The sequence below is a fragment of the Haemaphysalis longicornis genome, unplaced genomic scaffold (assembly GCF_048455015.1).
Source record: "Haemaphysalis longicornis isolate Haplotype H1 unplaced genomic scaffold, Haemaphysalis longicornis Haplotype H1 scaffold_14, whole genome shotgun sequence".
Classification (NCBI taxonomy): Eukaryota; Metazoa; Arthropoda; class Arachnida; order Ixodida; family Ixodidae; genus Haemaphysalis; species Haemaphysalis longicornis.
Window position 1 is genome coordinate 46,823,974 of NW_027526245.1, and position 16,668 is coordinate 46,840,641.

The following is a 16,668-nucleotide window of genomic DNA, read 5'->3' on the forward strand; positions in this document are numbered from 1 at the left end:
CCAACGAGTGGAGAACTTGCCAGTCTTGGTAAAGTTTCAAAATATATACCTCAGGACTGTACCAAGGGTATCTCCAAACGCTTTCAATACTGCAGAAGGATTGCCGTCAGGGCCGCACAGAAATGACGATTTTAATTGTTTTCAAGCATCCGAAAAGTTGAACGAGGCCTTCAAAAACCAGCCATTCTGAGAGTTTATAGTAATCTAGAGACAGTTTTGGGTGCCAAGCTGAACTTTTCATGCCGTATGCGGAACGGAATTGTTGCGCAAAGGCATTGGCAACGTCGGATATGCTCTTTGCATCGGCACTTCCCATCTACACCAGTCTGAAGATTCTACCGCTAAAACTTGCTTTTCAACTAAAACTTGCTGCTATCATCTTTCGGCATCGCACACACGGTATAATTTTTAGTAGCTTCTTAGATTCCCACCTAACAAACACCAACGTCACAAGATTTGCACAAAGCCTTAACCTAGTGCTGCCTTACGTCTACACTAACTACGGCAAACAAACAGCCATTTTCGCAACTATTAAAATATGGAATTCTTTTCCAATAACAATTAAATTGTCTTATCCTATGCGTTCATTCAACAGTAGTATAAGATCGTTTTTGCTAAACAATCTGTATGAATAACAAAGTAATAAATGCGCTTAATACGAATCAGCGCCTTGTCTTTTTAATCTTTCTTAAGCGCTGCTATTGTCTGTCAACTTCGTAGATTGCAGTTATCGGCCATTGGAAATTCAATTCATGACGCAAAATTGTGTCACAAACTCCTCACCTAAGGCAACAGTGAAAACCGATCAGATGTGGAACCTGAATTGCCACGAACAGCACGGTCTTCAGAGTCTCGATGCAAATTCATAGCTTAAAATTCTGGACTTGGCCACCTTGCGCCAGCCGTTGAAGGAACACTGGAGGATTGAAGATCGAAATGCTTGGCTGGTGGATGGGTAGGTCGAAAGTGACCACGCAACTGCAGAGTGATTTGTAGGTGATGTCTTACGGCGGACGCATGCTCTAGACATCGGGAAAAAGTGAAAAGTGATCAAATGTGGTCCGCGAAGTGCCGCCAAAATGGTTTTTGATGCTTTTGAATCTTGCGCAGTGACAGCCGCACCACTGAGCGTGTTCGACTGACTCGTCTCTTTCTGAGTAGCATGAAACCAGTATCGAAGTTTGTCAGTTAGATGCGTTGTTCTGACAAATCACAGCTGTTTTGTTCCTAATTTCCTAAGTCCTCTACAGTTTTATTACGTTTTTTTCTTTTACCCTTTGTATGCCCTAACAGCGACTGCAATATGTTTATGTGGTGCTGTTAGGCACCCTGGGAGATCTTGGTCTTTTTCTGCTTCGTTAGGCGTGCTGCAATGCATAGAGAAACGTTGGGACGTCCATCTCTTGTAGCGATGTCCTAGGGATGCTGGATAAAGTGCGCTCCTTGGACTGCGCACGATTTCGTGAGCCATTTGCATCATCCGGTAACAATCAAGGCGCCAAGTTCTCCCGGTTAGGCGCAGTCGATGCCAAAAAAACAGCCGAGCATCCCAGGATGTTTGCTGCCACCAGAACTGCTACGAGGACTGCATGCGTTCCAGAGTATGTTCGGCTGTAGAAAAAAACATTGCGGTGGACGGGGGACGACACAGTCCATCGTGCGCTAATGTTTTCAGGACAAACCCTGATGCCATTACGCGTGTCGGCGAGGCGGGTGACGTAACCTCAATTGCGAAAAGAGGCAATCATTTTACGCGCCCAAAATTGTTCTCCGCGACATTTGGGTTGATGACTTCTGTTCACTTGGAACGTCATACAGGTCCGGGAATGTGGTACGTGTGGTTTCTTTAGATGCGGCAAGTATGTTACAGCAGTGGAAGCCTGGCATGCTAAGAATACCGGGTTTCAGAAAGATTACGGGGTGGACAGTTCTTCCCCAACGTATTTGTCAGCTGGAGTAGTCGGTTGCAGGCCCGAACCAATGGCACTTTATATATGGCGGGGAGTTTGGATCAAGGCTCCAACAGAGAAGGCACTCAAACTTAAATGTATCGCTTCTTGAAGTGTGGGGCAGTCAATTGCTAGAATAATTTGTTTTGGGAGCATTTGGGGTGTATTTTTTTGCATATGGCTATGCACCTCGATGAAGTAATTTCAGGGCCGGCTCAGCTTTTTATCGCATCTCCTAATTTGATCTGGCTCAGAGATTACCACTGGAGAGCTCTGGCGCTGTGTTAGGCTATGACCTTGATGTCCTCGTTGACCTTGAGGGCTTGAAGGAGACGCTCGCTAGCTTGTTGCTGGCAAATTTACGTCCCCCAGTTTTGGTCCGGTTTGGTGTTAGATGCGAACGCATCTCATTCACTCGCCGTGTCCCTGAATCCATGTGGCGTTGTCGGCGTCCACCCCTCCCCCATTCTCCTCGCCGCGCCAGCTGCGCTCTCCGCCGCTCACCCCCTCTCCTCTCCGATAGCGAACACTCTCTCGAGGGGCATTGGATTGGATTGGATTGCGTTGGCTTGGCTTGGCTTGGCTTGGATCGGATTGGAGTGAATTGGCTTGGCTTGGCTTGGCTCGGATTGGATTGGATTGGATTTGGATTGGATTAGATTAAAGTGGATTGTGTTGCGTCATAGCCGCGGCAGACGCACTGGCGCCAGCGCGTCCCCTCACCGTTATGCGCGCTATAAAACGCGGAACCTGCGCCGCTCTGCTCCATCGTTTCAGTGCCGTTCCTCCGCTGTCCAATGCTGCAACGTGAACCCCCTATGCATCACACCTACACAGGGGTTCCCGCGAGGGGAGGTGGGAGTTGTTTTTATATAAACAACACTCACCGATAATACCATGCATAAATATGGAAATGAGGAAATATACACGCCTTAAATCCTGTCCTGGGCCAACAATTACACGATATAATGAAACAAGGAGTCGGTTGAGTGGTGAGTGGCGTTGCTGCTTTATCAACATGCAGGTGTGATACTATAGTCGGGCGTTTCATTTCTGGCCCAGATTACAAAACTGCAGGTCCTGCATTCTAGGGAGATTTTTGGAAAGAAATGGTGTATTAGCCACACCTCCTTCATTGCCTAACAACATCAAGGCCTTTATTTTAGTGACTGTCTGAAAGTTATCTATGACTAGGGTTACTGTAGTGTGTTAGAAAATGCTACTGCATATTGCGCAAATATTATCTGGTGCTTTTTATGTCTACAAGCACGCCTGTGCTCGTAAACGCAATGGCAACTATATGTTTTTATAGATCAATGGGATCCCACAAAACATTACAATTCACAGTCTTTCTAGGCATGCGGGTATGATCTGCTCAGAATTTTGTTCAATCTGTGTACAACGCTTTGCACAAGCGGAATTGCTAGTATGTTCGTGCTTCTTCCTTTCGAATGCTTATATGTGTCGCGGAGTTGCACATTTGCTTATTCAGCAACGGACAAAACGAGTGGTGCCTGGTATACATTAAAACTCAGGTCTCCGAATTCTGCTAAGTGATTTTTTGAAAGCGAAGTAGTTGTTATGCCATTTACTTTCTCACACCAAATGCATCTTTGGAAAATAAATCCAGAAATAAGAGAGAACGATCCCGAAAGCCGGACTACAACACAACAGGCACCAATAAACGTGACGTCGTTTTGTCAGCCATTACCCTTCATCCATTCTTCTCATCACCTCTACACCTCACTGTGATTCGACGTCGACAATATTCATGTGTTAAGGTTTTGTGCATAGCTGCTGTGTGAAGGATGAGCATGACCTTAACTTTTAGCCTTAGTGCACGTAAAGTGCAAGCCCAAGTGTAATACCAAGATCAGGTTGTTACATATATTTGCACTGGGCATTAGTGCGTACTTACAGTACGCGCCGATGGTATGGTAGGGTATCGTGCTAGCTAATAAACAAAGAGCTGATATACATACCGTAATTCACCACACTTTTTCTTTGCGCCGCGTCGCATTTAATTGTTCAATCAATATGTTACAATTTCCAGAAATACAAATCTTGAACAAGTTGCTCATGCGTTTTCACTTCCCTTTGAAATTTCAATTGAAGCGACAGGGTCCACTGGTCCCAGCATCAACAGACCTTTAACTAGAAAATTGAATATTAACGATAATACCAACACAAAATAACTGTTGTATACGTAAACTTTTTAATAAAAATTCGTAATAGTTGTAATAATAATGTTAAATGAATTATAAATAAGGAATAAATGTTTCATTCACGAGCAATCGCAAATGTCTAATCATTTTAAATTACGGCACACCATGGGCTATTTAAAGTGTACTATGGTTACAGTGAACTCCGTCGGGATAGGACTTGTGCCTCTTTATTTTTCTACCAAGGTTATATCTTTTGATATTTTAGTTCTTCATCCTCAAGCGCTATTTATAAAAAAAACAGTTGTGTAGCTTCAGCCCTCCAAGCAGTAACAAGCTATTTTGTAGCGGGCTGTAATTGTGCTACCTGTATCCGTGAATCCCACAAATCTTTTTCGTTAAAAGAACTTTTTATTGCAACTATACCTTGTTAATCACTCGCTGTTCTGTTCTAGAACAATAACCTATTATACTTGATATGGGCTATAAACAAATGCGTCATTTGTTCCCGCCTTTTTTCCTTCGCCATGATATAGCACCCATGTTCTAATGTAACTTGGAAAAGCTGCCCTAAGAAGGTAACCTTTTGCTGCCCGCTAGGTGCGTGTGACGAGAACTCTGAGCGGTATAGCACAGCCCACAAACCCAGGAAACAAAATTTTAAAAGCAGAAGTGTACTAAACGTCTCTGTAGATCCCAATATACTGTCAAGCAAAATGTGTTTTTACGATTTCATGATGTCTTTCTGTAGAGTACCATTTATGCTGTTTTCATAAAGGCATCTTGAAAGAGTTTCTAGTATTACACTTGGCAGTGTTTCCTATACGTTTACACGACTTGTACGCGTGGAACTAGCTTTTCAAGATGATTCAAGCTGTCGATGGACGTCGTCAGAGGGACCTGTGTTTCATGGGAATTGCTACTTCTTACATTGGTACGTCGTGTAGACGGTGTATACCGTGTTCTCATGATTTTGAAATATTCCTACAATGAACTTGATCCTGCCTTATTGCGTGTCCTTCTATAGCTTTGGAACCATGTTTTGGCAGAGATATTTTACTCCAACTCACTGGGATGGTGACATGTCCTTTATGGTTTACCATCGTGTTTTCTGAGGGAGGCGGTAATTTGTTCAACAACGGTAAGCTAGACGCACAAAAATTTTATGCACAAATTTGTAGCCACCTTTGTTCGCTTTAAAAAAATAGAAAATGACCACTAGTGTTGAAAAAAAATATTCGTTCCACATAGCAGAGATGCTTGATAATAGACGTAACCGACACGTGCTCCCGCTCAGTATTTTTTTATTTTGCTTACAAAGCAATATTTGTTCACAGCTTGGAATCCATCAACATTAGTTATTTCAAATGCAAGAAGTATGAATACGTTATGGTGAATATCTGAGCAATTGACTCAAAATTTCAATGGTAACAATATTTTTACTGTCTTTAGTTCCAAAGTAAGCCCTACAGCTATCCTTGTGCTAAAAACACACAGTCGAGTTGCCCGTGGGACATACGCCCCTACGTCTGCTTTTCTCTGAACTCGGGCATTTCCAACCTATTGGACATCTCGGCGAAGAAACCATTGGGTCACAGTTAAATAAAATAGAAAGCGAATAAGGTGAGATTTGAACGCCCTAGAAATGACGGCTGAATAATTGCCATATCGTTACCGTTTCGGTTTGAAGGTTTAGCGAAATTATTTACTTTTTAGCACGTTCTTCTCAACATATATCACAAGTGAGTATACTAAAAATAAGGCAAACACCGCCGCCATCTCCCTAATAGATAAACAAGCAAGCAAAGTTCCGGTCTGTCACCTTAGGACACGATATTTACTCCAAACGTTCGTTTCGTAGGAGTGCAGATCTGCATATGCTTACCATTCAAACTGAAACACCAAGCAGCGCAGGTTGCTCAGCAGTTGTTCAAGTTGCCGTCTATCGGGAGACTGCCCTACGCTTTCGCACGAGTATATTCAATCTCTAGAACGACACGTCCATCTACAAATTTATTACGGGTTCGAGCCGAACTACCCGCTCTCTCACAACAGAGCTTTCTTGCTCTGGCGACAGAAAGAAACGCCTGTGTTCAAACTCATTCGCAATATATGCACATAAAAACCGGTGTAAAATGTAGACACATTGCTTTAGTTAAGATGTGTTTCCTCTACCGCACTGTCGAGATTTCATTTGCTCACGCAACGTATACGAGGATCACAAGGAATTATGCAATCATCAAGGTTTATGCGCTTCACAAATGCTATGACGACGTACTTTGTTAAAACAAGACAGTATTACGCCAGCCTGGCTTCATTAGCAAGGGTTTTGTGATTACAGCGGTTTCGTCTTCAGTAAGCTTTCCTCTTCGGTTAGGGCTTGAACGCCGATAGCGCCTGCACCGGAACCGTTAACTGAACCTGTTCGGATTTGTTCAGTGCGATTGTCCTTCTCTAGGTGAGATTAAGACACCACCACGGGCACAATATGTAATATAGGTAATGGTGAGTGGAGACACCACAAACCCCGAACCTCCAAACATACGCTGTAACCAACCATGATGAGGGATCTATGAGTGAACTTTAATTAACCACGGACGGTTGCCGTCGGAGTTATTGCAAGCGTGGGTCTAAGGACCCTGTCTGTTAACAAGGCAAGAGGCTACTGGAACTCAGTGACCACTAGGATAAAACCAATGAACAATGTACCTCCGTTTCTTCCTTTTTTCTGTGACATCTGGAAGAGAATCTCAAGATCTGTGAGAAAAGCCTTCCAACGCAGTGTGCTCAGCCAGACTGCTGCTGCTACTGCTGCTGCTCGTGATGATTAATAAGAAATCGCAATCAACCCATGAACGAAATCCGCACCGAAGCATTGTTCCCCCGCTGCCATTCATTTTGCGAAAGAAGAAAGTATCCCCGATTTTTGTCTTCGAATTTCTTAAAACAGCCCGCCTTGCTGCCTCTCTTTCAGTATTATCGATTTCGATAATTTCTGGTAGCCCCCTTGGCATGCCACAATACGAAAAACAAACAACCACAGAAACTATTTCCAGGGTTAACACGCCATAGAAGGGCACAAACGCCCTTTGTCAGTCATGCACTTGAGATGTGGACATCAGGGCCACACCTCATCAGAGTATGATTAGGTGTTGATGTTTGATCTGTGAGGTATATTTAAAAAAAATACGTACTAAATTTTTGGAATGCTCGAGTTATCAGCGGGTCCCGTTCGCTAGGCGTTTCCCCGTTCGCGGAGGTAAGTAAATTTTAACTAAACATGTCACCTTCACATTCGACATGCGAAACTCCCAGAGTACCTAACAGCAGTCTTCATCCGATGTTTAATCCGTCCTTACATCGTAAACTGTCGGCACTGTGTGAAGTGCCAGCGGTTTCAGCATGCAATCAATTCTCGCCTTGGACGAAGCACGGGTGCAAAGGGTTCGGCCCAAGACCACCAAACATATTTCGGACAATAGCGCAGTTTACGTGAAGCGAGGGTCAGGTTTCTCACCAGGCAAGGCTCCGTTTGATAAGGCTCAACTTGAAGATAGCATAATGAGGATAAATATCAACGAAAACATCGCTTTCTCGGAGGCAATAAAGAAATTCGCCCTTCTCCCTTGAAAAGCACGCCAAAGCACTTTTCCGGGCGGAGGGGCGGGTAGGTGGAGTGGCGTCTGGATTCGGCAGTGACCCAGGACAGCTAGTCCAACCTGGTCGAATCCTGCCCGACACTCGATTGCCTCGGGCTGCTCATCATTAAATCCCAACGCTTGCCGAGCCAACAGCGGTTTTAGTGGGAAAGGATCTCTGTTGGGAGTGACAGCGCTCCCAACATTTCCGCACTACAGACCCCATGCACAACAAAGGGCAAGTACGAAATAGACACGAAGGGACCTTCATCGGCTTCCAACCCCGCCACACCGCATCTGCCACCCGTGGCGCTCCTACCTCCCGCGGTGTTTGTGCGTCCGGCAAGCAGCAGCCAAATTGTGCGCGGTTACAGATTCCAAATCTCTCGTGTACTCCGAGGATATCCGAAGGAGAAAAGTGTACCAAATTGATGGCATTTTGAAAATTTTTATCAAAACCTAATTAAGGGCCCGGAACAATCCGCCAATCCTTCTAGGAGGAGGAAAAACACTCTGAATGTTCCTTAGTTCTATGGGCTCTTATAAAGTATCTCATGCTGTGGGCATTCTACGTGAAGGCTTCACGCAATTTTGAAAAAGACTTCACCACAATGTGGAAGTTAGGGAGTGGGAAACCAACTTTATGGGTACTATATTAAAATTGTGAAAGCTTTATTGTAGCATCCAACTACAGGTATAGCCGAAGAACGACCGAAGCGACACCGAAGCCGTGGCTGCCCTTAGCGGGGATGACAGATTTAGTGACACTTGAAATCTACACGATGATGCTGATGACTGGCGCATAGTCAGCTGGAGATTTACATCCTCCCACGCGCGCAACGTTCGTGCCTTCCGCTGTACAAACGCTGTACCGCACATTGTACTTGTTGGCTTGTCCCTGGTTTCTACAGGTGGTACCGTTACTGCGCGTCCACCAAATTCCGTCGTGGTTCTTTCTGTCGTTTGTTTTCGAACGATGCGCGATTGGAGTCCCGCCGTCTATTTAAAAGCTTGAGTGGATCATCGAGCTTCATGCAGAGACATGAGCTGTTGCTCCACTCCTGACACGTTTCCGACTTCTCCACGCTGAGTGACGTATCTAGAATTGCCAGTGTTCGTTTAGTCTCCATTTATATGTCTCTTTTCGATTCTCAACTTCCAACAGACTCCAAAAAAATCGCGACGGACGGGCAATGATGGAAAGGGAGCTGTTCCATTCCCTGTGTGTGTCTCGAACCTGCACGGAATGCGTGCTTGTTATGGGTGCCCAGGCCGATACGCTCATTACGGTGCCAAAAGGTCGCCGAATTCTTCATCTGCTCAAACCGCGTAATCATATCGGTCCCTCCGCCTGCAAGACAATTGCTTCGAAGATGGACAAAGTCCACAATATTAAATGGTTGGGTTTCGCTTCGCGACTTCAATTCGTGTAAAGCTTTCATGAAGTGCAGTCCCCTCTTAGGTTTCCAACGGCGCATCCGCCGTCGTAGAACTTTTAGCAGAGCCTGACGTCGCCAATCCGAAGCGAACGGCACCAAAACTATGCGTCCAGCCCGCTGAAATGTTTTGAATCCAGTATGCCGTCTGTAGAAAGTTTAGCGGGAGGGGTGCCGGGAAATTCTCAAATTTTCGTGGTTGCGGTAGCCTCTGAGCGCCGATTATAGCTGAGTTCCTCAATGACTCTTGCGCCTGCCTCGGATTCGTATTTTGATAGTTTGGAATTCTCCCAAATTTATTTTGTGCATGGTGTCAGGTCGCAATACGGATTTTCCATGTCTTCCCACGGAGCCAATGTGATGAGCGAGGGTGATTCCGCTTCTAGACCTTTAGGCGGATGGAACGGCTCAGACTTCTGGATGGGTGCGACCATGCCCGCTGCTGCAACGTTTGTTGGTAGTGGAGTTACTAGAATGTCCGGTACGTACCGGCCCTTCATGAAGTCGGGAACGAAGATGTACTCAAACACAAATGAAGGAGGCTGACTCTTTGTTTTACTGTACTTTACCTCATGTTTTTGGTCTTCTATTTGCACGGAGCAGCCGAGACTTCCTTCTCTGTGGATGGCGTAACCTCGCGTTCTTCAGAAAGGCCTCTCGTTGGGAAGCTGGACGCTATCTCGGTCTAAGTCCCACATGCGTGTTCTTGGGTTGAGCCAATCTTCAGCCTTATGGTATAAAGAATACTGCGCTGACACGACGGCTTGGTCTTGCGCAAAGCCTTGCGGGACGTTACCAGACAATTTGTTTGTGATCATCTTGTCTTGTTCTGTCCGAGGTAGGCAGCCCTTCTCTGCGCCGGGCGTAGCGTTGGATGAAGCGAGTTCTTGCACAGCCGACATAAAGCAGTAGTTCCCGGGAGGAGCTTCTGGCCTCACGCTAGCCTGAGTTGAGGTTGCGGACGTCATGGTAGGCGCAAAGCGGTCGCATCTGCCTTTGTTTCGTTGGCTCCCCATCAGGGATGTGAACATTAAGACATTTGTCTGCTGCGCCGGCAACTAGAGCTCCAAACAGTTCGGAGTGCTCACGTTGAAGACATCGGGACGGTTCGGGTGACTCTCCGCCGTCGTCTCCACAGGGACCCCAATCCACGTGGGCCCACGTGGCTCGCCGTCACAAGCAGAAACTTGTAGCTTCAGCAAGATATTTGCCAAGGTCGCTGTGCGTGAGCATCGTTGAGGAGGGTCATCTGGCTTGGCAAAAGTGACGAAAGTATTATGTCTCAGGTCGACAGTCTTCGGAGATTTCAAGGCTAAGCTCAAGCGGTTTATGGCATCACATATTTTCCCTTGGTATGTCAAGGCTTCGAAGCAGTTATATTCAACTTCGTCACTCTCAAGAAGATTGATGATTTTTTGATTTACCTCATGAAGTGCGGAGTACTTGTTCTCCAGCTGGTCAACGCCCTATTTCAGGTCGTGCGGAGGCGCTGAGGTGGCATCCAGAACATTTGTCGCGGCCTTCAGAAGTCTCGCAGTAGCATAGTGCGCAGCTTATTCGTCGAACGCATTCGGTCGGCTGTCGGTAGATGGTCAGGGCCAGCCATGCTGACCTCCGGCTGACGGCGGGGCTGACCAGCGTAAAAACAGTCAAAATCGCGCAGTTCTAGGAATCTGAAGCCGGACGAGACGTCAGTGGTCTTCTTTATCACGTGCGGTCAACCTCCCGGGTTTAACGGCACCAAAAATATTGCGAAAAACAACCGAACCGAGACCGAAGCTATGCCTGCCCTTACCGGGGATGACAGATGTAATGACACGGGAAATCTACATGACGATGATGATGACTGGTGCATAGCCAGCGGGAGATTTAACAACAGGATTCACCTCGCGATTTACTTCAATTGCCACTCTGCCGCTTGGCAATTTATCCTAACCACCATTTGGTTTTGTCTAAGTGCCATCTAATTTAATCCATGTGCTCAGGAATCAAATACGAGTTCCATCCAATTTAATCCGGGCACCGAAACTACTATTCCAGCTATCAAAATGCCATTCGGGAGTGTTTTTCACGAAATTGGGGTCATCTTTGGGGAGTTTGTTGCGAGTGGTTTGGAGAAAACGTGGTGTTTTTTTATTGATTATGTTTAAAATATCTCATCTGCGCAGCATAAAAGACATTCACAAACACGCCGCGCTGACCAAAACAGCGGTCGTTGTGATGCGTTGGCGCCGCGTGCTGTGAGGTGATCTTCAATGGCAGCGGCGCCCATATCTCACGTCAGAAGTATTGTCCGCTGGCGCGTAACAATGCCTTCAAAATTTACTTTTTATAAACACAGTGCTGAATGTTGTTTTTGTTGTAAATTTCAATTATTAATTGCTTTTCTACAAGGTTAATTATAATTTTAGAAATACCGCCAGCTCGCGTCACATCTATCCGCTGCACGCGTAACAATGCGCTGGCAAGTTTGGGGCATCACCACGTATGCTGACGGCACTTCTGACTGTGTTTCAGTTGATCACAACAAGGCAACAACGATGAAAACAAGGCGGATCTCCTGATTTGCGCGTTGTTATAAATGTATGTTAGGCTGTGCGCATCAGATATTTTACTCATAATGGATCACGAAAGACAATGTTTTCACCTAGAAGAACTGCAAGTTGGGCTTGTTGGTACATATTCATGACTGTAAAAGCGCTATTTCAAAACGACGACGAAGGAAGAAACACAACACGAAGCGCTACTATCAACTCAATTTTATTGTAAAAAACGAACATTCATATATACTAGGAAAAGGGAAGAAGAATCTGCGTCACCACCAACACATTGATAGCAACAATACATTTCAACCATTCGTACATACACGACTGAGTAAACATCGACAGCAGAGAGCAGCAAATAATCACAAGGCACGTAGAATACATACCAAGATTAAGCACAATCAAACCCCTTCCCAAAATGCAAACTCGACATTATGTAACTGCACAGATGGCTGGTAGACAAAACTAGTTCCTCCCTTCCTAATTTGAAAAGCCTCTATGATCTCCCTTGTGGATCGCTTTGCATGTTTATCTATGACGGTTGTGTCTTCTAGTTTTGGTTCACACTTTTTCGTGCACTGTTTGCACAAGATGCGGACAACTGAGGGAAGGGTGGCGACAAGGTAGCGGTTATACCGTACTTGCATAACGACTAAAGAAAGTAGCGTCAAAATATGGGGTGGGTGTGGTAATGTCGGTGAAAAACAAATTGGAAAAAGTTTGCTCAGCAGTGCAAAGGGCGATCGAAAATAAAGGCGCAAGCAAAAATAGCTGTAACATTAAACATGGCACAAAGTTTGTAGATGGCGAAAAAGATGCTACCTACAGATATCCCGTTCACATGCGGAAAGGAGTAAATTGGCCAAACGGGCCGGTGCCTCGACGTTCGCCTTCGCGAACATCGCAGTTCTTTGAAAAGAGCACCGTACTCACATCTGGCAATGCACTGCAAACAGTGCACAAAAAAGTGTGAACAAAAACCAGAGGACACAACGGTCATAGATAAACATGCAAAGCGATCCACAAGGGAGATCATAGAAGCTTTTCAAATTAGGAAGGCAGAAACTAGTTGTGTCTGCCAGCCATCTGTGCAGTTACATAATGTCGAGTTTGCATTTTTGGAAGGGGTTTGATTGTGCTTAAACTTGGTATGTATTCTACGTGCCTTCTGATTATTTGCTGCTCTCTGCTGTCGATGTTTACTCAGTCATGTATGTACGAATGGTTGAAATGTATTGTTGCTATCAATGTGCTGGTGGACACTCAGATTCTTCTTCGTTTTTCTTGTATATATGCATGTTCGTTTTTGATAATAAAATTCAGTTGATAGTAGCGCTTCGTCTTGTGTTTCTTCCTTCGTAGTCGTTTCCAAGTAGCGCTTTTACAATCATGAATGTTTTCACCACACCACTCCAAACAGAGTCCGCAAAGTTGGGCCTATTTCGCACAAAACACTCCTTAGCAGCCTTCTAACAGCTGGAATAATTTGATTGCCGAGAGTATTAAATTAGATAGCGTTTGAAAAAAAAAAATAGATGGCGCATCTAATAACTTGGCTGGTGACTGAAATAATTTGAATGGCGCCTGAAATACATTCACGGGCAAGAATGTAGTGCTCCATTTCGCGGATTGCGTTGAAACACGATTTTGTGCTATCTATACTACCGAACGCCTTGTTTTTATATAGCGCTACGTCTTTTAGAATTCCAGCATTTTATTGAAATTGTTTGCGTTGAGGCTTGTGTACTTCGACGGTGCGTATATACTGAATACTAGTTGCGAAAATGTTAGCTGTCAATCAATAGGAAACAGAACAAGCAAACGGAATAATAATTTTTATAGAACACCATCCTTTTAACTACGAGTATTCTTCTGTAACTTTTCTCTGCGTTGCGAAAACCTCGGCATTTCTCCCAAAGAATATACCCCAAAAGTATAGTCCTCACGGTGCAGAAGTACTCATATCGGGGCACCACCGAAATTAGAAATGATTCAGCATTTCGTTTCAATTAGGCACAATTTATTTCCCATGCAATAGGCGGTAGGAAGTTTTCCTCATGCTGTATTATATTGTTACTGGGGTGGTGAAACTACCCTTGTAAGTTTCAGAAGGAAATTTGTTTGCTAATTTAAAAACTGGTGGCTACACAAAAAAAAATTGTCACATAGAACAACACACACACAAACTTTTTAAAATTTCAGAAAGTGAATTAAGAAGACGATTGCCTACCTACTCTTGCAAAACATTGTTGATAAATATCCTAGAATAGGCCCTATGAGTCACATATAGGTTTTTAATTTAGGAGTGTGTCATGCTCCGCAAATATTGCAATTTCTTCTCTATTGGCATTGAAGCATGTGTCATGAGCGTTTTCCTGTTTCTGTGCTTCTGTGGTTTGACAATCCGTATACATCTCTTCCTGAATATATTTTATGCAAGCTTCAATATTGCGAACCATAAAGTTTTTAACAATACGACCGAGGTGTGACGGCTGCTTCAAAATGTCACTTACATGCGTGAGGTATGTTAGAGGAGAGCTAGGAGGGATACTAACTGACATTCTCTAGTTCACCTGGGAGAATTTGTCAGTAAGAAAAAATGTGCGAGAGAGAGAACAAAATTAATGAACACCAGCGAAGTTAGTACAGCTGTCGCGCTGGCTTGCTACGCCAGATGGTAGAACAAAAAAAAACAATAACAAAAATGAAAAAAAATACAAACAAAAAAACACAACACAAAAAGATCTAATTCAATGGGGTAAATATTTTCTATAACAAAACCCTGCACAGTTCTCTGCTCCCAAGAAACTTTAAGAGAGCTTTTACTGCAGGTGCATCCAGACTGGGACCCGACCAAGGTGCTAAAACAGTCCTCAGTTCAAGTCCCGCACCAACCTGACTGCACAGTGATAATATTAGCACGCGTACGTGCACGCGCACACACACGCACACGCACACGCACACACACACACGAACACGCACAAATACACGCACACAGACCTACACACTCACACACACACACACACCCATACACTCCCTATCTCTCTCACTCGCACACACACAAGCACACGCAGACGCATGCAAGCACACACAGACACACGCACATGCGCATGCGCATGCACACACACACACATACTCAAAAACACACATAAATACACATACACATACATACACCCTCCAGTCATTCCTAAATGAAAATAATGGGAGCAGAAAACACTTTTCAGTGGAACTGGAGAGGCCTCCTTTAAAACCTTGATGATGTGTATGAGATATTTCATTCACGTCAGCCGAGTCTCATGTTTCTTCAATAAACATACCTAGACAGTACACATACTTACTTCTTGAATAGCTACATGGTATTTCGAAAAGACATGCACAGCTTTATTTATTGTTAACGTAGTGTGGCCATAATGGCCTGCAACTCCTTAGAGTGCACACCATCCATCTAACCAACATGCTGGAGGCTCTCGCGATTCTAACAATTATTTACAAAAGGTTAATAACATTATGCTCGCTCTACATCTCTCCTGATTACCAGTTGTCGAGCACTGGTTATACGGCCCAGATAGATCAACTACCTCAATCGTACATAGACTTAGGCGACATCAACGCACTTCATTCACCCTGGGGCTCTTCCCGCACAGATCTGAGGTGGCTTAATTGAAAATTTTGAATCACCATCAGGAGCATGCTTTTTTACCATAAACCAAGCAACATATTAAAACATAGGACAAAACAGTTATTTACATCTTGAGTTGACTATTGGCTTTGCAATTCTTTTCCTATTACTTGAAAGGCACGTAAACACAAACATATATAGTAGTGACCACTTCCCCACCAAATTGACATACACAGGAAAAGGCACTAACACTCCCCTTTTCATAAAGGTTCAGTGAGGGAAGAACAAAGTGGAATACATTCACAGAAACATCTAAAATACACTACACCATCCATGGACCACCTAAACGTAAAAACGTAAAAGACGCGACTCAACTGCTCACAGCGCACATCCTCGATGCCGTCGACACGTCCTTTCCACAGGCCTCCGGTGCCCACTGCAACCCAATGCAGCCCTGGTGGGAGCAGTACTGCAGGCGAGCACGAGACGCCCAAAACAAGGCGTGGGGTGTCCTTCACCGGTGCCTCACGTACGGTAATCTTGTATCCTAAAAACGGGCAAAAGCACTCGGGAAACGCGTGCGCCGTGCAGCAAAAAGGGAGAGTTGGCAAACCTTCCTCACACCCATAAACTCATACACAGACGCAAGTACAGTATGAACTCGTATGAGCAAACTCAAGCGACAACAGGTACACAGCCTGCGCCTGGTCAGCACAAAAGGGGACACGCTCAAAGATCGGGCCAACACACTTTCACAAGGCGTCCAACACGTTCCCAGCTCTGCATACCCCACAAGCACTTTATTAAAATACAATGCATCTAGGGAAAAGAAGTCCTTGCGAGATAATAGTAATTCACACCACTCTTATAGCTCCCCTTTTTCACTTTATAAGCTAAAGCTGGCTCTGAGCACTTCTAAGCCTTCAGCTCTAGGTGGAGGCATTACATACACTACCATACAGCACTTATACGCGGACACACGGGAAACACGTTCGCACCTCTAAAACAAAGTATTATTATCGGGGTGCTTTCGAAGGTGTTGGAGGGAGGGCATCGTACTCGTTTTTCTGAAGGACGGACAAGATCCGTATTCCCCTGCTAGTTACTGTCCCATGGTTCTGACAAGCTGCGGTGCAAGCTGCTCGAGAAGATGATCAATGAGAGACTGGTGCACTTTCTAGAGTTCAATTGTCTTCTCGACAGCTGCCATGCAGGTTTCCCGACTGGGCGATCGACAAATAATCAACTACTTTCTTTTGAGGCCTACATAAAGATGCACACATACATAAGCAATACTGAATAACACTATTTTTTGATATCG